The sequence below is a fragment of the Petaurus breviceps genome, unplaced genomic scaffold (assembly GCF_028583685.1).
Source record: "Petaurus breviceps papuanus isolate PSGF00001 unplaced genomic scaffold, PetGlider_PUasm1.0 189, whole genome shotgun sequence".
In the NCBI taxonomy this organism is placed as follows: domain Eukaryota; kingdom Metazoa; phylum Chordata; class Mammalia; order Diprotodontia; family Petauridae; genus Petaurus; species Petaurus breviceps.
In genome coordinates, this window is record NW_027185809.1 from 1,425,288 (window position 1) to 1,448,952 (window position 23,665).

A 23,665-nucleotide genomic window follows, 5' to 3' on the forward strand; every position below is an offset into this window, starting at 1 on the left:
ACTTGTGACTGAGGACACAATTCCTCTCCCCCTACCCCCCAATAAGTTCCTGTTCTCAAGAAGGGGTGGGGGTGGGGAAGGAGTTGGATTGGAGAGGGTTGAAATCCAGAAGAGGGTTAGGAATTTGCTCAAGGTCATTTCAGCTAAGTAGTGGCAGAGGTTGGATCTGAACTCATGTCCACTGCCCAAGGGAACGCTATTGAATAAAGAATGGGAAATATAAAGTAGTATTGGGGAAAGAGTTCACATTATCTATCCCAAGGCTTTGGGTAAACCACAGTGGCGACCTAGTATTATGAAACCACCTTTACTTATCCTTGGTCCTCTGGGGACCAAGATTTCATATTCAGTCTTTCCCTTACTGTGACCTGGGTTCAGGGGAATGGAGTCTTGGGCAGAACTGCATTCTGTTCAGATCCTAGGCATGATGAGGTGGAATACAGCTCAGTACCTGTTCACTGGACCAGAGTTAGAACTGCTACCTTCATAACCCATATGAAGTTGGTCAAATCACTTAGTCTCTCCAATTATCAGTTTTCTTATTTCCAGAATGAGGAAGCTGGACTAAATGACCTCTAAACTCTTTTTTTTAAGCAATTGGGGTTAAGTAACTTGCTCAAGGTTACACGGCCAGTTATTTTGTGTGGGTGGCAAATCTGAGCCCGGAACTGATCCCGGCACCGGGGCACACCTGGCTGCCCCAAAAAGGTTTTTTTTGTTTTTTTTGGAGGGCATTTGGGGTTAAGTGACTTGCCCAAGGTCACATGGCTAGTTTTTGTGTTGTGTCTGAGGCCGTATTTGAACTCAGGTCCTCCTGACTCCAGGGTGTCCTATTCACTGCGAGACCTAGCCACCCCAACCTCTACACTTTTACAGGTTGAAATCCATGTGTAATATCATTATTTGTATCTGTGCTTCTGGAATACAGAATTCCATGGGAATGCAATAATTTGATAGAACTATAAAGTAAATAATGCATATCCTCTCAAGAGACAAATCCCACCCCTCAACCATTAAGGCTAAGATCGACAAATATAGAAGAAATTATAGGCATCGAATCCAAGACTACATGTTACAGTTTGCTTCCAGAGCCAAGCCCCAAACCCCAGCCACCATCTCCCTTCTGTCTTCAGACCCCAAACCAAATGACAAGTTGGGAGGCAGTCTCCTTTTCATTTTTTTGGCTTTCAACGTTAATATATATATGTACCATTCCTCACCACAGCTCCCTCCCAAGTTGTTATTTGGTTTTGGTTAAGAAGATGAAAGGTTGGATTATGTTAAGCTAGAAAGAGAAGAGAGGGAAAAGAGAGAAGAATTATAGTTTCCCCCAAGGAAGGACCAGGGCGGTCCCTGACAGAGTAAGGGTTCCCTGTTACATTTAAACCCCACAGACGTGTTTGGCAAAGACCTCAATTTCAAAATTGCTGGAGGCTACTTCAATGACAGGGGGGAAGCCTCTTCTGCATTCCCAGCCACTTTCCCCTCCCCTCAGTATCCCTCCCCCTCCCGCCTGCCCAGGATCCCCTCTGTCCTGGTTCACTCTTGAGAAGAGCCCAAGGCGAAATTCAGGTCAGGTTACTTTGCTATTTCCCCTTCTGCTAGAAGAACTCTGGTGGACCAGATTTGTTTTTGGTGCCTTGCTGCTGTGTGTTTTAAAGGTGTGTGGGTATGAGCGAGCGTGTGTGTGTGTGTGTGTGTGTGTGTGTGTAGGGGATGGGGGTGGCGAATTTAAATTGGATGCATTTTTGTTTCCTGGACGAGGGATTTTGTCCCTGACTTTCGGGCCACTGGAGCCCAAGCAATCTGAAAATGCCCCCTCGGCTCAGGAATAAATATGCAAGGCTTGTCATACTGTTGCAGTTCTTTCTCCCAGCTGATAGGGTGACGTTTGGTTTGGAGGCTTGGAGATTGGCTTTTGGATTTGGCTTCTTGCTGCAGCTTAATGGGCAGCCTCTCTCTCTGTCGCCCAGAAAGCAGCCGAGCAGTTCGTTCCTTTCGCTTCTTGCGCCGAGACGCTGGGAAATCTCCCGCGGTGATGGTGATGGTGATGGTGATGGTGTGAGAGTGGGCGAGCCACCGAGCCGGGGAAGCCCAGCCTACGTGACTGCGGTCTGAGGGGCCCTCAGGTCGCTGCTCATCCATCACCCTCCTTTTCGTCTGCCTCGCCGGCGACATCCCGCCTGCGCCGTTTCCTCCCTCCTTCCCGGGCTCAGGCTCTACCGGAGCCGTTCGTGCAGAGTCGGTGTTGCTGTTTGGGGGGTGGCTGCGTTTTGTTTGTTTTTTTTTTTTTTTGTCGTGGTTGTTGCATTTAAAACAAAAAGTCAGAGTGGTGAGACGAACCCTGAGCTCCCCCGATCCAGACCCTGACCCTCTCCTGTCCCAACCTCCCTCTCCAGATGCGCTGTCCCCCGGCGCCCTGACAGCTGCGGGGCCACAGTGGGCGCGCGGCTTTCGGGACTGACATGCCCAGGACTCGGCTTCCCGTCTGCGGCCGGCCAGCGGGAGCGATGAGCTGCCTGTGAACCTGGAGGCCCTGTGGTGGGGGGATCACTCACTCTCCTCACCGAGCCCCCCACCACCGCCCCTTCCCGGACCCCTTCCCCCATTCCCCCGGCTAGGACCGAGGCGTAGAGGCCATCGCCAAAGGTGAGTAGATCGTCCCTGCTCCCCGCCTCCCAACCGTCTGGTTTAGAAATGGGGAGCTGGGAAAGGCAGGGGGCTGAGGGGGTCCAGTCTTGGCGCTAGGGTGGATTATCTTTATGAAGTGTAATGATTTAAGTTGTGTGTGTGTGTGTGTGTGTGTGTGTGTGTGTAGAGGTGTGGTGTGCCTCAGAGATTATGTTTTATGTGTGTGCTGTATTTGGTGGGTCTGGGAAGGGTGTGTGTGTGTCTGGGAGTGTGACATATGTGTGGTGTGTTGTCTGGGAGAGTGTCATGGGTGGTGTGTCTGCGCGAGTGTGTGTCCTGGTTTGAGTCTGAGAGAGTGTGTTGGGTTATTGTGTGTGTATGTGCGCGCGGGCGCGTGCGCGCACACACACACACACTTATCTAGTGGCCCCTGCAGCCCCCGAGTGCCCAGTCCAGCAGTGGACAGCCGGGGGGGTGGGGGGGGTACAGTCTGGGAGAATAGAGGGAATGTGGGGAACCCGGAGCGAAGGCGAAGCGCTTAGACTGGAAGGATCTGGTGGGGCCTCGGCCCGCTCTTGGTCACCACTCTGATGGTGGTCAGGAAGGGTTTCGGGGAGGGCAGGAGGGGGAGCTGGGGAAGAAGTGGGGCGGGCGAGGGGGGAAATGAAGGAATAAAACCCAATCAACCATACGTACCCTCTTCCCTGCCCCGCCCGGGGTTCTTTGCCGAAAGCAGCGCGAGTGCTGGGTCCCCCCTTCCAGACCCGGGGCTGAACGCTTGGGGCTGCTCTACCGGAAGCCCCAAAGCCCAGCACCTGAGAGCTGTGGAAAAAGCGACTGCACTGGGGGAAAGGCAGCTTTCCTCCTTCCCATTAGGTGTGTGTGTACGTATGAGTGAGTGTGAGTGTGTGTGTGTGTGAGTGTGTGTGTGTGTGTGAGTGTGTGTGTGTATGAGTGTGTGTGAGTGTGTGTGTGTGAGTGTGTGTGTGTGTATGAGTGTTTGTGTGTATAAGTGTGTGTGTGTGTGTGTGTGTGTGTGTGTGTGTGTGTACCGGGGGGAGGGGTGAAGGGGGCGGGTACGTTAAAGAGAACAAATGTCTTTAATGCAGTGCTATAAATTTCTCCCCTCCCTTCCTCCCTCCCTTCACCCAATACACACGCTTCTGATGATTAAAAACAAACACGTGAAGGTGCTCGAGGGTGATGGATATGTAGGGAGCCAGGGAAGAATCGTGCTGTTGGGAAGAGAAGGGGGACAGACGGAAATTAAATTAGTCCTAGTGTGTGCAATGTATAGGACCCCAGGCCACAGCTTTGCACCGGGACCGGGATTCCTCGTGGGTGGTCAAGAAATAACAGAAGTTCTGGGGGCTACCCTTGAGGATGAAAGGGAAAGCCTGTGAGCCACTGGTGTCCCGATGACTCTGTGGATGACTCTGTGTGTGCGTGATTAATCTTAAACAGCTGCTGTGCTCCATCCACTTGTGCTGAGATCTTGTTTACCTCGGGTTTTCAAATATAGCTTCTGCTCCGTGCTGTTCCCGAAATAGGGCAGGAGCAGTTCACTTTGTAGTGAGAGGCAGTCCGGCTTCTGGCTTGTGGGGGAAGGACGATGGGGATGAGCCTATCCTTTCCTAACTTGAGCTTCTTCTAATGGTGGATAATTGTGAGGCAGAAAGGCAAGCATACCTGCTTCCTCCTTTCCTTCGGTCAAAATCTAAAGGGTGGTAATATGGCTAGATATCACTTTTGGTTCATGTTTCCCACTCCACTCCCTTTTACTCAACAACTACCTTCTCCATAATAGGCACTTTTGTTTCTAAAGCAGGTAAAATGATCTTATGCTAGCCTGCTTCATGCCTCCCAATTCCCTTCCCCCCGTTGGAAATGGGGAACGCGAGAAGGAAGAGGTTCTGACTGTTCTAGTACCTTTGGGAACCTCACTTTCCCTCTATCCTGTTTTGAGACTATTCAAGAAGACTCACGTTCAAGTGATGTTTCTGATACAGACCAGTTTTATGACCCTGGACAAGTAACAACCTCTCAGACTGTAAATTACAGAGGAAGTTGCTATCTACATTGGTACACAGAGTATTTACACTAGGTAATACCGGATAGCAGTTTATAGGCTTAAAACGTTTCCTAAAAGTATTAAGAGGTTGTGTCTTTCTTGGAACCACATGGCGCCATATGCACTTGAAGGGCAGGCTTGAAGGCAAGTCTTCCTGATTCCAACACCAGTTCTCTATCCACTTTATCTTTCTGCCTCTTGAGGAAGATGGTACAAATATCATCCCCATTTTATATCTGAAGAAAATGAGGATTATAGAGGTAAAGTGACTTGACCATGGTCACAGATTGGAAATGGTAGAGTCAGGATTAGAACTCAGGTCTGTTCACTAAGACCAGTGTAATTTTCATTACGTGACCCTGTCAAGGGTCATACCGTATCTCCTTTTTGTCTCACACTTTGTCATTTTCTGTCTTATTCCCATTTTCTTTGCTTTGGAAAAGGTAGCATGAGGCTATCAGATTGACTTTGGGAGTTCTTCCCTATCTTCTCCCTGGGCTATGACCCTCGAGGAAAGAGAAGATTCTTTCATCTTCTTCCTCTGGGACAGAAGAAGGGCAAACTTTGTGCAGTGGTGAAATAGCCATTTCTTTGGAGAAATGCCCCTGTCTTCATCAATTATCCTTTCGCCTCTTCCCTGGCATATCTATTTCTGACATCCCTGTGCAGGGGTGTTCCTTGCACAGTCTCCATGTGTAATTGCTGGCTGGCATGGTTCATAGACAGTGATAGTTTGCATGGTTATGGGTCAGGGATCAAGTGAGGTAGCATTTGCAGAGTGCTTTGCAAACCTTATGTGCTATGTAAATGCTAGGAATTGTTGTTGTCACCCTGCCCCTCTCCTAATTCTATTTTTCTCACATCTTGGTGAATCCTTATATAGCCCATGTGGGGTGAGAAGAAGGGATATATTGGGGCAAGGGGGGTGTTGGATACTCTGCTGAGTGGCTCAAGTCTTTGGGGAAGTTCTGTGAGAGAGGACCTTGGGAAGGAAAGTTCTACCCTTGAATTCATCCCTGCACACCTCCCACAGTACCAATTTGATGGTTGATATGTTTTTTTCCCCTCTGTCAAGCTGATGTTATTGAGATGGTTTCACCAAATCTTCATTGTATATCTTCTCTCTGTTGAGATGGGGCAGGGGATAAGAGAAGTAAAAGACACATTCCCTGACCTCAAGAGGCTTACAACTATTTAAGATGGCATATTATCAAGGGCTAGATTGTAGAGTGGGGCTGCTAGGTGATGAAGTGTTGGATAGAGAGCTGGACCTGGAGTCAGGAAGACTCTTCTTTGTGAGTTCAAATCCAACCTCAGACACTGAGAGCTGTGTGACCCTGGGCAAGTCACTTAACCTGTTTGCCTCAGTTTCTTCATCTGGAGGAGAAGGAAACGGCAAACCACTCCAGTATCTTTGCCAAGAAAACACCAAATGGGTTCATGAAGAGTGGGAAGCATGACTGAATAAACTATGAGTTCAACAGATTAAAGGAGAGAGAGAGATTAGCAGGAATGACAATAATAGAAGAAGGCTGCCTGGATGAGGGTAAACTTGAGCTGAGCCTGAATGAAGGAATGAATAAAGCATTTATCAAGCTTTTGCTATGTGCAAAGCACTGTGGTAAAGGCTGGAGAGACAAATAAGACATTAAGACAATCCCTGCTCTGAAGGTGTTCACATTCTTATGGGGGAGACAACACATATGGAAAGTTTCAGCTGTGTGTCAGATAGAAAGGTCCCATGAATTCTAGGGTACAGCAGCAAAGCAGATGGCCCTTTTTCTTCTTTAATATAATTTCCAGTGATGAAATCAAGTCAGTTTCTCATGCTGAACCATTTGACAGTGCCAGGGACTTTGGTAGCAAGAAGTTTCCTTTCTAGATTTTCAGTAGCTCTAAGCTGTAGCTATAGTGGCCAGTCTACCTCTTCACAGGGATGGTTTCCCAGAACAATGTCGGAGGGCCCTGGGCTGAGAACACTGCTATTCCTAAGGGTCTTGGGTTCAGAGTCCTGGGTTGTTTCTCTCAGGTTTTAAGGGGAGGCGGTGGTTGTTTTTAATGGATGACTAGGATTTGGTAGGTGCAGTGGATAGAGCACTGGGCTTGGAATCAGAAAGAGTTCAAATCTGGCCTCATATACTTACTAGCTGTGTGACCCTGGGCCAATTACTTAAGCTGGTTTGCCTCAGTTTCCTCAACTGTCAAATGAACTGAAGAAGGAAATGGCAAACCACTCCAGTGTCTTTGCCAAGGAAATCCCAAATGTGGTCATGAAGAGTCAGATGTGACTGAACAACAGCAATAGGGTTTGGAGAGGCAGAGAGGAAGTGGACAGGGCGTTCCAGGCAGGGAAGAACCTAAGCATTTTTCTGAGGTCTAACTGAATCTGACTGCAGTTTCATGGATACTTGCCTATGATTTCCATGTGCATTTCCTTATACATCTGTATCAAGTAGACATGTTCATACACATCACATTCCCCACGCTCCTACATATACACACCTACCTCAGCACACAGATATTCTCTATACATATACTTCCACTCAAAAGTACTCACATACATGTGTTCCTCCCCTGCATGTATTGCTTGTTTGTGAACAGGTACACATAGCCACCCATGCACATAACACACATACATCCACCCACCTGCATTTCTCTCCCTTACACACACACACACACACACACACACACACACACCCCTATACCCCTCCTCATAACAGGGGACTCGGCTCCAGATCACCCTGTATAACAAATATCCCAGTTATGCGAATGGGTGATTTGGAAAGAGACAAGTGGCATTCTGATCACTGACACTGGAATGGCAGATGATGACTTTCTTGGCTTTGTACCAGATCTTATGGTCAGGTGGACGCTTTTCTGAGCAGGGCTCTGGGTGAGGCAGTATAATATAGTGGAAAGAATATGGATTTGGAGTCAGACTATCTAATTTCAAATCTTGCCCCTGTCACTCACTATTAGTGTGACCTTGGGCCAATTACTTCACTCTTTGGGTGGCATCTATAAATGAGGGGATTGGACTTTAAATGATTTCTTCTAGGATTTCTCTGAGTTTCAACTCTTTGTTTCTGTGATTGAAGACTAGAGGTTCTCAATAGGTCAAGCTCCTTCCCTTCTCAGTGCTCCCCACCCCTGTTTTGGTCAATTTCCAGTTTATTGACATCTAAATCTCTGTGAATAGTGAATATCACACGTGTAGAAAACAACAGTAAATGAACCAATCACAAGAAGGTAAATTGGCAGGTGGGATGGTTGGGAAGAGTGTGGTGTTAGGAGCTCCTCTTGGAAAGGAAGATGGTATGAGGTCGTGGATGCCATTTTCATCGATGATCTAGATGCTGAAGGAAGGTAGATTCAAGATGAGGTACTTTTGGAGATCTTGTAGACATTTCTTCAGGAGAAACGGAAAAAAAATCAAAACTTGGATCATAGATTTAGAGCTAGAAGGGGCCTTAGAAGTCATCTAGTTTAACCTATCATTTTACAGATGAGGAAACTGAGGCCAAGAACAGTGTCTTGTCAGAGCTCACAAAGGTATTGACAGATGAGATTTGAACCCAAGTCCTCTGACTCCTAAGTTCAATGTGCTTTTTCCCAGTATACTTTGATCTATGCTTCAATGATTGGCCCCATTTTAAAAAAACTTTTGAAAATCTTTTGTTTTAAAGTCACCTTTATTTCTATAAATACATATGTACCCCAAACTCCTCTACCCAAAGAACCATCTCCTGTAACAAAGAATGAGAAAGAGAAAGGAAAATCAATTAAAGAAAATTAACCACTATATCAAGTAAATCTGATAATATATGAAATGTGCTCGGTTTCTGATCCATTGCCTCTACAAACTTTCTCATTTTTCATACCTGCATTTACAGTGTTGTAATCATTATGTATCTTGTTTTCCTGGTTTTGTATATTTTACTTTGCATCAGTTCACGTAAGTCTTTGTATTTCTCATGTTCATAATTTCTTATGGCATAGTGAAGGTCATAGAAGTAAAATTAATGGATGATGGGCATCCATTTTGTTTCCAATTCTTTGTTTTTATGATAATTAACAATTCAAAAATTATTTATTTTTAGAATATTATCTCCCTCTCTCATTGTTCCACATTACCCAGTTGAATAACAACAAAAAAGAAAACCTTCACAACAAAGACAAAGCAAAAGCAACAGACCAACAAAACAAATTCCCATGATGCCATGTCCAAATATTCATGTCTTAGCTTTTCAAAGCTGTTTTTCTCTATAATGTTGTCACTGTGTAAATTATATTTCTGGTTCTGCTAAATTCACTCTGCATCGGATTATAGAAATCTTACTCGTTTCTTGGGAAGTTCTCTCCATTTCATTATTTCTTGTGAGATGATATTTCATTATATTCATCTATCACAACTTGTTTAGTCAGTCTCTCATAGGTGGGCATGCCCTTAGTTTCTAGTTTTTGGCTACTATGAAAAGAAGGTGCTATGAATATTTTTGTACATATGGGTTCTTTTCTTCTTTCTTTGATCACTTTGGAATATAGGTCTAGTGGTTTCTAAATTCATAAATTTGTTTCTAAACAGAAAGTGATGTGCACCATTTCTGAAATTAGCAAATGGGTACAAGCAGAGGAAGAAATGTCCCATGGTGTTAAAAAACAAACCAAACCAAACTAAGAAACATGAAGAGAACACAGGACACTTACTTGGCTCCCAATCCCTTGGAATTCATCACTTATGCTCATGAAATGATGTAGAATTAGAAAAGACTTTAGAAATCACCTAGTCTAACTCTTGCATTTTATGATTGAGGAAACTAAGACTGTGAGGTGACATTATTTGCCAAATTTCAAACCCAGATCCTTGTTCTAGGAGCTGCCTAATACCAAACAGCAGCTGTTATTCACTAGGTCACTTGGTTGTGACAAAGAAGCATCTAAGGTTTTTGCTCCCACTTGGCCTCCCAGGTGGTATGTCTATACAAGGTCAAAACATCTAGTCAAATTAGCTAAAAATGAAGACAATAACCTGTCTGATTGTTCTAGTTAAATTGATGTGACTGCTTTACTAGATTAATTGACTTGGTATTTTGATAATGTGTAGAACACACTCAAAGTATACAGCTCTTTCCCCCACTATCTTTGAAGAATCAAGGAATAGCCATCATTGTCTTAGTCTTCTGAGAGTTCTGGCCAAACGCTTTCTTTTCCTTTATTTTTGCTTTGCCCAGTCTTTAAAAAAAACCTGGGGCTTCCCTTCAGTTGGATTCTGTAAGCAGTGATTCTCTCATAACATCAGAGATTCCCCTCTGTTTGGTGAGGTGGGAAGGACAGATGTGGTCATCTTTTTTTTTTCCTTTTTGGAGGGCAATTGCAGTTAGGTGACTTGCCCAAGGTCACACGGCTAATTTTATGTTAAGTGTCTGAGGCCAGATTTGAACTTAGGTCCTCCTGACTCCAGAGCTGGTGCTCTATTCACTGCACCACCTAGCCACCCCCAAAGATGTGGCCATCTTTTTCAGTTGGAAGGGATCATTACTGGAATGAATTTAGAACAGAAGAAAAAAAGGGAAAGATGACAATCACAATCCAAACAGCAGATTGTGTTGATCTAACCAGCGTTAGTTCCCCTGGTCAGTCTTGGGAAACAAGAAACTAAGGTCTCCCCAAGGTTCCCTCCCACATGGCTCCAAGTGACGACTTTGATTGAAGTATAAATGGAATCTAGAAAGCAATAATGTGATCTGTTTCCATATTTCAACATTTAAAACCTTAATGGAAATTAAATGATTTTAATATGAATCAAGTCCCCACAGAAAAGTCTTGAGGGAGCCATACAAATGCAGGCATCTATTCTCAGGCAACTCCTAAAGGACAGACAGCAGGAAAGGTTGACAAGGGAAGGACTTCACTAAAATACAACCAAAATACTTTTTCAAAAGAAGGAGAAAATAGATATGAATGGTTTTCTATTTCTCTTAGATTTACCTCCTAAATTTCTCTCCCTTACCCCCACCTCAATGCTGATTTCTTTTTCCATTAAAAATTTTTAATAGTATCTTTTTCCAATTATATATAAAGACAATTTTAAACATTCATTTTCTATAAAATTTTGAATTTCAAATTTTCTCCTTCCCTCCCTCCCTCTCTTCATAAGACAGTAAGCAATCTCAATTCTGATTTCTGCCAAAATTGTCTTCTGTTTTCCCTGAGCCTTAGAACAATCCATGAAGTTTCTTCCAATCTCAGCCAACATTTATTTTCTTGTGTGCAAGACATTTTACTAGGTTCTGGGAGTCCAAAGACACAACTGCCCTAAGGATCTCTTATTCTACAGGGTTATAATGATAATTATAACAATACATTTATATAGCATTTTGAGGCTTGCCAGCCTTTCCACATTTCATCTTATTTGATCCTCATAGCAATCTTGTGAGATAGTTATCGAGAGAAAATTAAGACTCAGGTTCAATTTCTTGCCCAGGGTCACACGACTAGTAAGTTTCTGAGGCAAAATTTGAACTAAATCAGGTCTTCCTGATTCCGAGTCCAGTGCCCTGTCAAATACATCATAGTTTACAATGTGTAAGCTGATTAAATACATACATGATAATTTGTGGAAGAGGGAGAAAAAAAAAATGACTTGTTTTCAGGGCAAAGCTTGAATAAGAAATGACAAATGAGCTGAACTGGAGTGAAGCTGGTAAATCGAGAAGGCAGAAGTGAAGAGGGAGTCTTTTTCAGGCTTGGTGGAACATGCCAATGAAGAGTTTGAGGTGTGGCAAGTAGACCAGCTTGGCTGGAATGAGGACTATGTGATGGCGAGTAATGTATAATGAGCCTGGAAAGTTAGGCTGAAATTAGATTGTAAAGAGTTTTAAATGCTTCAGGAAAATTGTTTTTAACTGTGTGGAGGATGTTCTGAAGAAACTGAGAAACTGGAAGAAAGGGACTAGTTAGGAGGCAGTTGCAAGAATGCAGGTGAAAGGTGATGGGGGCGTGGAGATGAGACTATGGGAGTTGAGACAAAGGAATATTGAGTTGAGACAAGAGATATTGTTCTGGATGTAAAATCAACAAAACTTGGCAATTAGTTGGATAAAAGGGGTATGGGAGACTGAAGAATGAAGGGTGAACCCAAGGTTGTGTATCTTGGTGACTTAGAAGGAGAGTGGAATTTGGAGGAGGGTGGGTTTAGAGAAGGTGATGAATTCCATCTTGGAAATGTTGAGTTTAAAAGCATCTAGTACAGTGACTGAGTATAATAGGTTGTAAATGTTTGTTGATGACTGATCAGTTGAGAACTTTACAGAGCTTCCAGTTGAAGAATTCCAACCAGCAGTTGGTATTAAGAGAAAAACTCAAGAGAGAGACTGAGATTGGAGATATATTGTACATAGTCATCAGCACAGAGTTGATCACTGAACCCCTGGGAACTGATGAGATCATCAAGCTATTCAAGTTATATCTGCTGTTCTCTCTTTTCTTCTTTGATATACACTTGAACACAGTAGGAACTAAATAAATATTTGTTGAATGTCAAGACACAGGCTCACAAGATTCATCTAGGCACATTAAGTTTGACATTTCACCCAGAAGGACCCATGTTCTGTTCTCTGAATTCTTTGGGGCCACAGGTTGGGACTTTGAAAACCAAGTCTTGGACCATTGCTATTTCTATTCTGTGCTTTCCTAGAAAGGTCTGATACCTTTACTACAGGCTACATTATTCCTGAACAACTTGAGGACATTCTTCCTCTTCCTCATTAGCATCCTCCCAGATTTCCTTCCTTTCAGGCACTCCTCTCTGCTGAAATGGGTGATGTAGCATATGGGTAGATTCTGGTGAAGACAGAAGCTTGGAATGGGTCGGACAGAAAGCACCCAGACTGTTTCATCACAGCTAATTATGCTTAAATTGGATTTCAGGATCCAGTCCTCTCTCCTCTACCCCATATTTGGTATTATTTTGGGATAAGCAGAGGAAGAAAAGGGTGAAAAGAAATACTGGCAGCCAGGGTGACATATAAAACTGAAAATCCCTGCTTTTGTTACTTACTATCTGTTATGGTGAAAGTCTTTGCTAAGCTCGGAGCCGTCTCTGCCAGGCTTATGCCTGCATCGTGAGAGCCCCCTAGGAAGGGGCAGAGAGGTCCAGGGTTGGTGTTCTGTATGAAAGATGTCAGTGGGGGAGGAGCTTGCCACCTGCTCCCTGGTTCATCTGTTCTGCTTCAGAAAGCAGAGTTGGGGCTAGTATTGAATGATTGTTGGCAAAATGGAACCTCCTCCTGTCTACTGCTGTCTCTACCACAGAATAAATTGGACAGATTTGGCTAAACTATTTCCTTGTTAGTACCTCAGCTTCTCTGTGTATAAAATGGAGATGCTGAGCTTCTGCCAGTTTTTAGTAACATTCTACTCTCCTTTAAGACAAGGTCTTTAATGTGTTTTCAAGGAAAGTCGCAACGTGTTGGGAAGAACATTTGGCAGAAAACCTCAGTAGAAAGGATAGGGATGCTTTGGGAGCTAGTGAGTGCTTCCTTATCAGAGTTTATAGAGCTAGAAGGGATGTCATGTAGACATCCAGCTTGAGCTCTTCATTTTACAGATCAGGAAATTGAGTCTCAGAGTAGTAAAATCACTTGCCCAAGGTCACACAGGTAGAATGTATCAGAGGCAGGATTTTAACCCAGGTTCTCTGACTTCAGAACCAACACTTTTTTTTTTCGAATCTTGGCTCTTTTATGAATTAGCTGTGTGATCTTGGGAAAGTTGTAATTCTCCCAAACCTTACTTTTTCTCATCTGTGAAAAGGAGATGAATGAAGGAAAAAGCATTTATTAACCTCTTACTACATGAGAGGCACTGTGCTAAGCAGAATGTGCTGAGAATTCGAATAGTTATAGGTTGCTAGAAGTAAGTTATAAGCAAGCAAGACAGGCCCTACCTCAAAGAGCTGATATTCTAATGGAGGAAGACATCAGGATCAAAAGGGAACTGGAAGGGAGAAGGGTTTTATGTAGCAAGGCTTTTTTTTTTTTTTAATGTGTCAAGGTTTAGAAATAGCCAGGAACTGTGTGGTGGCTTAGTACTGGGCAAGCTAAGTGAAAAGTTAGCTTATCAGAGTGTAGGACCGCAGAAGCAGGGTCCAAGGGGGATGAGGAGGCTGGTTTGGAAATGGCTAGGAGAAAATCACATGTTAGGAAGCTGAAAGAAAGGGCTAGGCCAGATAGCCTCCTGAGGTCCTTCTCACCCCTATGATTTGTGACTCTTAAGTGTTTTGCAAATCTCAAAAAAAAAAAAATATATATATATATATAAATTTAAAAAAATATAAATTAAATATAAAAGTACTAAGTTAAAAAAAAAACAGATCTATTATTTTATCGGCACAAGGAGTTCCTAGAGAAGACCTTCATTTACCAATTAGTTTTTTTCCCACTTAATAGTATTTTTCTTTCCAATTACATGTAAAGAGAGTTTTCAACATTCACTTTTTTTTGTCTTTTTGGAGAGGGGAAGACAGGGCAATTGGGGTTAAGTGACTTGCATAAGGTCACACAGCTAGTAAGTGTTAGGTGTCTGAGGCCATATTTGAACTCAGGTTCTCCTGACTCCAGGGCAGGTGCTCTATTCACTGCTTGTAGCAGCAAGCACCCCAAGCATCCTCAGGGTGGCTGCCAACACAGGTTTTTGGATCTGCTTTGTTAAAGGAAAGCAACTCAAAATGGGCTAATGAGCTTACTTTAACCAGTCAAATATGTATATTGTTTACTTAGTTCAAGGGGAAAAGGTCAGCACCCCGAACTTCAGAATATACAGACAGAATTATCAAGACAGAGACAGACCAAATAGGCAAGTTTCCAAACTGTCCAACCATTACATCCATACCAAACAACATCTGGGTTTTTCAAAGCCGGGGGCTCTCAACAACGGCTTCCCAGAATTCAGATCAAATCACAGAACACTTCTCAAAGTGAGCCCCAAAACAAAGCCTCAAATCAGGGTTTATATAGCCTTCTCCTGGCTCAGAGAATGTAACAACCTTCTGGACCCACTGGCCAATCAAAAAGTATCTACTGAAAAACAAGCCTCCCACCCCAGGCTCCAGGTGTACTTTAGCCTAGGGGCAGGGAAGATCTTAAAAATTTACATTCCCACTACACTGCTCCACCTAGCTGCCCCTCCAACATTTACTTTTATAAGATTTTGAGTTCCAAATTTTTCTTTCTCCCTTCCTCGCCTCCTCCTTCCTCAAGACAGCAAGCAATCTGTTATGGATTATACACATACAATCATATTAAACATATTTCCACATTAGTTATGTGAAAGAAGAAACAGAACAAAAGGGAAAAATCACAAAAAAGAAAAAACAAAAACCAAAAAAAAGTGAAAATAGTATGCTTTAATCTGCATTCAGACTCCATAGTTCTTTCTCTGGATGTGGTTAGCATTTTACATCATGAGTCTTTTGGAATTGTCTTGGATCATTATGTTGCTGAAAAGAGTCTATCATAGTTGATCATTGCACAATGTTGCTGTTACTGTGTACAATGTTCTGGTTCCATTCACTTTGCTTAGCACCAGTTCATGTAAGTCTGTCCAGGTTTTCATACCCTTTGATCCAGCAATACCACTACTAGGTCTGTATCCCAAAGAGATCATATAAAAGGGAAAAGGATCCACATGTACAAAAATATTTATAGCAGCTCATTTTGTGGTGGCAAAAAATTGGACATTGAGGGGATTAATTGGGGAATGACTGAACAAGTTATGGTATATGAATATAATGGAATACTATTGTGCTCTAAGAAATGATGAGCAAGCAGATTACAGAGTTATTAAAGGGCAAAGTTAAATCATTATTATTCAATGGAAACATGGAATGTTATTATTTTTCCAACTTGTTTTTTTGACATAGCTGTGGCAGTTGTTGAACCATAGATTTAAAGCTGCCTCCTTGCATAGATGAGGGAATTGTCATAAAAGTATCAGGCAGCTTAGTCTGGATTTGAACTCAAGTTCTTAGGACTTCTGGGCAGTTAGGTGGGTTCAGCGAATAGAGTGCTGGGCCTGGAGTCAGGAAGACTCATCTTCCTGAGTTCAAATCTGGCCTCAGACACTTACTATCTATGTGACCCTTGGCAAGTCACTTAAGCCTGTCTGCCTTAGTTCCCCATGTGTAAAATGAGCTGGAGAAGGAAATGGCAAACCACTCCGGTCATCTTTACCAAGAAAACCTTGAATGGTGTCATGAAGAGTTGGACACAACTGAAAAACAAGTAATTTAGGACCTCAATTCTAAACCCTTTCCACTAACTCTGGGGAGTGTGGTCTAGTCAGACTAGCCCAGCTGGTGAGAATATGGTACCAATGAGACAAAGGTCCTGGTTTTTGTCGCCATATACCCTGTTACTTTTCCTTAAGAAGAATCATGGCCACATGCATTTTCCTTAATCACAGATATCTATTTTGCCAATGCTTGCCATATGATCATACAATTTTGAGCTGGAAGAAACTTAGAGAGCTCTGATGAGCTTCAGTTGGCCAGTTTACTGATGAGGAAGAGAGGTAGTTAATTTCCCCAAGGTCACATAGGTAGAAGAAGGCAGAACCTAAGATTCAGGCTCTGGTCTCCTGATCCGAAATCTACCACCCTGAGTTTCTGACAAGCAGTCAAGTCAAAAAAGCATTTATTAAGTGCCTACTGAATGCTAAGTGCCGTAAGACTAAGAGTTTGTGGATGATTTGGATCACCCATTACCACTGCTGGAAAAATAAACCAGTATGATACTGGTGTTTGCTTCATTACCTCAGCTTCGTACGACATACACCAAAGACAGAATCTAGAAGGGTGCTTTAGGAGTAGGTGTTATAGGAGGAAGCTGTTAGGGGTAAGTTATAAGAAGTCAAAATTGGAAGTGGACTCAGAATGATAAATACAAGGTGCAGTGCAAAGCTTAGAGCACCCTTTATTTGTCCCACTGCCCATAGTCACTAACGTGATGTCCCTTGGGTGCCAAAACTTAGCAGTTGTCACCCAAGACGTAGTCTGTTTTGATTTCCTGCTCCTCAGATGACAGATGGGAAGCTTAAGGTAGAAAGAATCAGAAATGCTGAGGTGCCCTTGACGAGACTTCCTTATTTGGCTGGGACAGATAGTCCTATTTTTTGACAGCCTGTCCTGGGGAAGCAGTTGTTTGAGTCTGAGCAGATTACAGCACAGGGCCAAAAGGATGCTGAATGCAGTTGGGGATAAACTCTGAAGAGGTATGGGTTGACTCTGTATAATTACATATAAAAGTAGATGAAGTGGCTTTGTGAGCAGTTTGTCTATGACTTTGAGTCCATAGAATGCTAGTTCTGGAAATAGTAATTGGAGCATTTCAAAGTTTGCAAAGCATTTTATTCACACATTTTCTTATTTTACCTTGTAACAAATTTGTTAGGTAGGCACTACAAATATTTTCACCCTCATTTTACAAATGAGGAAACTGAGACATACAAAGTAGTTATGTGACTCATTCATAGTCACACAGCATTCTGTTCAATATTGTCATACCATATTATCAGCCCAGAGAAACAGTGACAGATAAGAGTACTCTCAGATCCTTCCTGGAGATTCCAGCATTACTGCTACAAAGATTGGTCTGAAGGCCTTGGTAAATAAAGGGAGGTGAGACTCCTCTCTTGAAGCTATAGTTTTAGCAACGTCCTCTAAACACTTTCTGTATCATCACCTATAAAGACAGTACAGGAGCTAGTTCCTTCCATCTTCCCTACTCTTCCTCCCTTTTCCTTCCAAATTGGCCAGTTAGAAATCTGGCCCCATTGAGGAAATGTCCAGAGAGAGAGAGAGAGAGAGAGAGAGAGAGAGAGAGAGAGACAGAGAGAGAGAGAGAGCGAGAGAGACAGAGAAAGAGAGACAGAGAGACAGAGAGAGAGACAGAGAGAGAGAGAAGAGAGACAGAGAGAGAGAGAGACAGAGAGACAGAGAGAGAGAGAGAGAGAGACAGAGAGAGAGAGAGAGAGAGAGAGAGAGAGAGACAGAGACAGAGAGAGAGAGAGACAGAGAGAGAGAGAGAGAGAGACAGAGAGGCAGAGAAAGACAGAGAGAGACAGAGACAGAGACAGAGAGAGAGGGAGGGAGAGAGAGAGAGAGAGTGAACAATTCAAGACTTTTATCTTTAGTCAATAAAGAAGCAACCTGCTTCCAGACAAATTATGACTAGCTGGTGGACCAGGAGCTGGGGTTTTTGTAACTCTAAATTCCATTTTGAAAGGAAAACCCCTTCTCAGGTGAGGAGTAGAAGGGGTGGCTGGAGAGAAAAGTAATACCAGAATGGAGTGGCCAAAGTGACCCACAGAAGGTTAGAGCAAGAAAGGGAATTACAACCCAGCTCATCCAACATGTCCTAAGAACACCACACCATCACTGCTACACTTATCAAATGAGAGTGACTTAGTCAGCAACAGAGCTTCTAATTTGCCAGGTCCCTAGCAGTCCTTGTTCTGGTGGATGATATTTTCTTGTCCATGCAGATGTTTATCTGTCCAGTCAGTGGCTTCCTACTCTGGTGGAGCCAAAGGAACTATTCTGTTTGCAAAGTTCATTGTTCCTGCTCTGGCTCATTTGTCTGGAAGCAGGTTGCTTATCTGGCTTACTCCCACTTCAGCCTGTGGAGGAAAACTTCCTTTCCCTTTTGAGTTAACTTCTCCTGTCTTTATCCCAAACCATGTACTTACAGACTTGGAAACAAGTCATTGCAAATGTGCGTATACTTTAATAGCAATTTAAAATATCATAGGCTCTCAAATAGGAATTTAAATCAAGGTCCTTAACCTTCTTTTGTGTGTTATGTCTTGGGCAGTCTATGAAACTTTATTGATCTATTCTCAGAATAATATTTTTGAATACATACAATAAACTACATAGGATTAGAAAGAAAACCAGTTATACTGATATACAGTTATCAACATATTTAAAAACAAAAGCAGATGAACAGATCCTAAGTTAAGAATCTCTGATTTAAAAGAATTCAAAAGAATAGATTTCTGTTTGCAGGACATGATAGCTAAAAGCTGGGGCCTTCCCTTTTCTTCTCCCCTCATTGCTTATAAGGGAAGTAGGAAGTGAAATGGAGCTGGGGTAAAGAGGAACTGGTATCTCTGTCTATGTTTCTCCGTCTCTGTCTCTGTCTCATCTAGGAAAGCAGAGGCATGAGAAGAACTATGGATTAGATTCTCAGTTTCCCCAACTCCAGTCTTCTGGCCTATTCAGTAGCTCTCTCCCTACCATTTTCCTGTGGTACCACGAAGCTTCAGTTTTGTTCTCTTTCCGCTTCAAATGTAGTTGCCCAGTACCCTAGCACCCTGCTACTTGGGCAGGAAAAGTATAGGGAGCCACCACTGCTCAAAATCTTATTTCTCCTGTTTTTTCCTTTGGCTTCTTAGTATAGGGACTTATTTTTCCAGGTCAAACTTGGGGAACTCTGGGTAAATTTGAGGCACTGGGAAATGTCTGTGTGCTAGCATTCCTGAGGCACCAATTCTCCATGACTGTGTGCCCCTGTGGTTATAGGTTAAATGAGGAAGTTAGACTAGATGAACTCCAAGGTCTTTTCCAGATCAAAACTGGTGATCTATAAACCCTTCCCACCTGCTGTAAGACCTTGATTCATCAATGATCTCCCCACCTTGCATTCTCAGTCTCCTTGACCAGTTTCTCCACTGCCTATAAACATAGTCAGGTCCCTAAAAAGAAAAAAAAAATCTGTCCTTCATCTTGTTCTCTCCATGACCTACAGTACCATCTCACTCTTCTCTTTTGCCATCATATTTTTCAAAAGAATCATTTGTACTTTTTACTTCCTTTCCATCATTCATTTCTCAGGCCTTTGCAATCTAGCTCCTGTCCCTGTTACTAGATTAAAACTGCTCTTTTAAAAATGACCAATGAGCTCCTAGTAACTGAACCCAATGCCTTTTTTTCTCAGTTTTCCTCTTGCTTGACCTCTGCTACATTTGGCATTATCGACGACACCTTTATCTTCTCTTCCCTTAGCTTCCTTGGTTCGATACTCTCATGGCTCTTGTCTAACCTTTCTGACCACTCTTTCCTTTGCTGACTTTCCTTCCTTTTCTCACTCTGTAGTGGGGTTTCCACAAGGCTCAGTCTTTGGGTCTTTTCCTTTCCCTCACCATATTTCCTTATTTGGTGATTTCATTCACTCCTATCACATCAACAAAAATTTGTCCCTAACCTTATCTTCCCTAAGAATCAGATTCTTACTGGAAATTTCTACATAGTTTCTAAAATTCAACATATTAGTGAGTTAAAAATGGCCCTTGCCTTTTGGGAGCTTACAATCCAAGACAGACACTAAATAATACTTCCTGACTGAGGACATACAGATAAATGCAGGGTAATATGATGGAGCAGAAAGCATATTCAATTTGGCATCCAGTGATCTGGGTTCAAATTCCAGCTCTTCTTCTTTACTGCCTATGTGACTTTGGATAATTCACTTTACTTGTGTGGGTTTCAGGTCCTTCATGTGTAAAATGAGATATAAAATAGCTCCTTTAGCTCTCGCTTCAGTGGCTCTAGCTAGTTAGCCTGGCCCTCCCTTCTCGGAGTCCTTGAGACCTCTTCCAGAAGACAGAAGCCGTCGGTGCTGCTGGTCCTTCAGGACCAGTTTAGGGCCAATGCTCTTCACTGTGGGGGTGACTTGAAGAAATCTAGCAGAGTTCATGATGACTCCTTGCAGCCACTTCGTAAGGATGGTACCAAGAATTTCAGTGACTGTAAATGGGGTGGGAGTTACGGGGGGTGGGGGGAGGGGGGAGGGGCGGTAAGAAGAGAAGAAGACAGGACTTGATGCCCATATGGGGCAATAATAAAAGGCTATTCCCCATTTAATGAGCAATCTCCCTCTCAGAGCCCTTTAGGGAGAGCGGAAAGAGCTCTGGGGTTAGCATCAGAAAAACTGAGTTTGAATCCCAGCTCTGACCCTTCCTGGTTGTGTGCCCTTGGGCAAGTGCCTTCATTTCCCTGAACCGCAGTTTCCTCTTCTGTAAAATGAGAGAGCTGGGCTACCTGGCTTCTGAGGTCTTTCCTAGCTATAGACCTATGATCATAAGGTTTCTTATATGGAAAATGGGATAATGCTTGCACCAGCCCTTTCCTGAAGTTATTATGAGGAAAGTCTTTTGTTAACCTTTAAAAGTGCTAAATGAATGTGGCTGTTAATATTGAGTAACCTTGAAGTACAGCCATCTCCCGCTTGGGGGGTGGGGTGGGGTAGATTTCCTGTTAGTTTAGAGTAAGAAGATGAGAACACTAGTGAATTTAACCATAGGTTCCCTTTGTTCCTCAATCTCCTACCATTTTATCTTTTTAAGAAAATCATTCATTCATTTATTCATTCATTCATTCCTTCATTTATTTATTTACTTATTTATCTATTCATTTATTTATTTATCTATGTATCTATCTATTTATCCATTCATTCATTCATTTTGCCTTTTGGAGGGCAATTGGGGTTAAGTAACTTGCCCAGGGTTACACGGCTAGTTTTTTTGTGTGCGTGTAAAGTGTCTGAGGCCGGAACTAAACTCGGGTTCTCCTGACTCCAGGGCTGGTGCTTTACTCACTGTGCCACCTAGCTGCCCCAATTATTTATTTTTTAATAAACATTTATCATCTTTCCCTCCCACTGCTCCTCTAATTGAAATAAAAAAAAAGAAAAAATCTCTTGTAACAAATATACGTAGCCTAGTAAAACAAATTTTCACATTGACCACGGTCAACAAATGTATGTTTTATTTTGCATTGTAAGTCTATCACCTCTCTGGTGGGAGGTGGGTGGCATGCTTCATCTTCAGTCCTCTGAACTCATCCCACCATGTTAAATTAGCTTTTCCCTTCTCTCTGGGCACCTGGATCCCATCTCTCACTCTCGCTTGTCAGGGCTGCTGTAGAAGGAATCCATGTGTTAGAAAACAGGTTGGTATAGCTATGCTATAAAGCTCTTTCAAACTCTGGGATTTTCTCGTTTTAAAAATATGAGATAAAAAAGTTAAAATCCACATGCAAAGACATAGAGAGGCATGAGCATTCTAGAAAAAAGAGAAGCATGAAGAGATTGAATGGGGGTGATGGTGGAGGCAGAGGGTTTCCTATCTGCCATTTTCTATGTTGTCTTGGACAGGGACCATTACCAGAATCCAATGCAATCTCCATTAGCTTGTCCACTAGCTAAAATTGACTAGTATTCAGAATTAAAATTCTAGGGTGCAAAACCAAATTATTCATTGATGCTTTTTCTAGGCTCCAGAAATACCTTTATTGTGCACCCTTGTGGGCCCCCTGCATTCATGGAAATGGAACACTCCCAGGATTCTTAAGACAAGAGCCCCCCAAGCCCGGGGCAGAGGAACACAAATCGTTCTGCAGCATTTTGACAAGAGACATCATTTCTGAGCAAAGTGATCTTTTCACCTGTGTTGTATGTGCATGTTTGGGTTTGAGGAGGACAGCCTGAATTAGTCTTCACACTCAGTAGAGACGGACAGCTGATATGACTGGTAGGGACTCAGGTGACACTTTTGAAACAGGGTCTTGCTCAGTCTAAAAAGTGAATGTAGCTTGGCTGCTATACCAACATTATCACTGAGATTTAGAAGCAAAGAAGGAACATGATACACAGACTTGTGACAGGCAGCAGGAAATGCTGTGTGTGTGTGTGTGTGTGTGTGTGTGTGTGTGTGTGTGTGTGTGTGTAGGGATGGGGAACAGTCTCTGAAGAGAGTAGTGTTGGGCTTGGCTTGAAGACCAGGTCTATTAATGACTTAAAAAAAAAAGAGAGAGTAATATTGAGCTTAACTAGGTGCTAAGACCCTCACTGAAGACACAAAAATTACACAGATGGGCCCAGGGAAATTAAGAACATGAGAACCAGTTTTCTTACCTCCTGCTTAAAAGTTTGGCAAAAGGCTACTAGACAAGTGGACATGAGTGGGGCCTTGGGAGGAAGTGACTGTGTTATCCTTCAATGCATAACAGATAAGGAGGGGAATGTTTGCTTTTCCTTATTCTGAATTTAACAAACACCAAATAAAATCAACATTTCTATATACAAAGTCAAACTGGCTGATTGCATGTAAAATGGCAAATCTCTATTACATAGAACTTGCTTTTACTTTTAAGTATGTAATGAATTCAACATGTAACTTTTAAAGCTGTCTTGCTCCTATGCATTTTCAGAAGAATATTGGGCATAAACTGACATATACCCTAGTTTGGGGGAAAATGGATTTTTTCACCAAAGAAAAAGTTCAGGGAAAATATACACAGGATCCCATAACTCAGGATTCTACAGAAGAAACTGACTGAAGAAAGACAGGCTATTCTCGAGAATGAAATTCCCAACACAAATGATTCCAATGAGGAAGCAAAGGAAGTAAGAGGTTCTTAAGGTTTTTATGAGTTATGCACCCCTTTGGCAGTCTGATGAGGTCTGTTGTCTATATTCATAATTAAAGAAATGCAAAATTTTAGTTAGAGGTTAATGAAAATAAAAATATTTTCCCCAGGGTTTTCCCAGGTGGTACAGTGGATAAAGTGCTGGGCCTGAAAGTCAGGAAGACTCATCTTCCTAAATTCATATCTGATCTCAGATACTTACTAGTTATGTGACCCTGGGCAAGTCACTTAACCCTGTTTACCCCAGTTTTTCATCTGTAAAATGAGCTAGAAAAGGAAATGGCAAACCATTCCAGTATCTTTGCCAAGAAAATCCCACAAGGGGTCATGGAGTAGGACCTGACAGAAACAACTGAACAGCAAGAATGAGTTGCTTTATGGGATTTCACAAAAGTTCATGATGAGACATGATGCACGTGAATGGAGATGGGCAAATGCCCAATGTTCAAAACAGAGAAGTAGATTCTCTAAAATAC

At 42.7% G+C, this 23,665-nt stretch overlaps 1 protein-coding gene and 1 long non-coding RNA gene across 4 annotated transcripts in view; one reads left to right on the top strand and one right to left on the bottom strand.

Annotated features, from left to right (window-relative positions):
* The window catches only part of LOC138164195 (uncharacterized), a 48,842-nt gene extending 45,195 nt beyond the window's left edge, over positions 1-3,647 (bottom strand). Inside the window, exon 1 of the long non-coding RNA XR_011169008.1 lies at positions 3,328-3,647. This is a non-coding gene — a long non-coding RNA (uncharacterized lncRNA). The remainder of the gene's footprint in view (positions 1-3,327) is intronic.
* The window catches only part of SLC8A3 (solute carrier family 8 member A3), a 248,541-nt gene continuing 225,548 nt past the window's right edge, over positions 673-23,665 (top strand). Inside the window, exon 1 of one of the 3 annotated variants that reach the window (XM_069091787.1) lies at positions 673-2,649. The gene's annotated coding sequence lies outside the window, so the exon portion shown is untranslated. The remainder of the gene's footprint in view (positions 2,650-23,665) is intronic. The other 2 variants (XM_069091785.1, XM_069091786.1) reach the window with 2 other exon arrangements.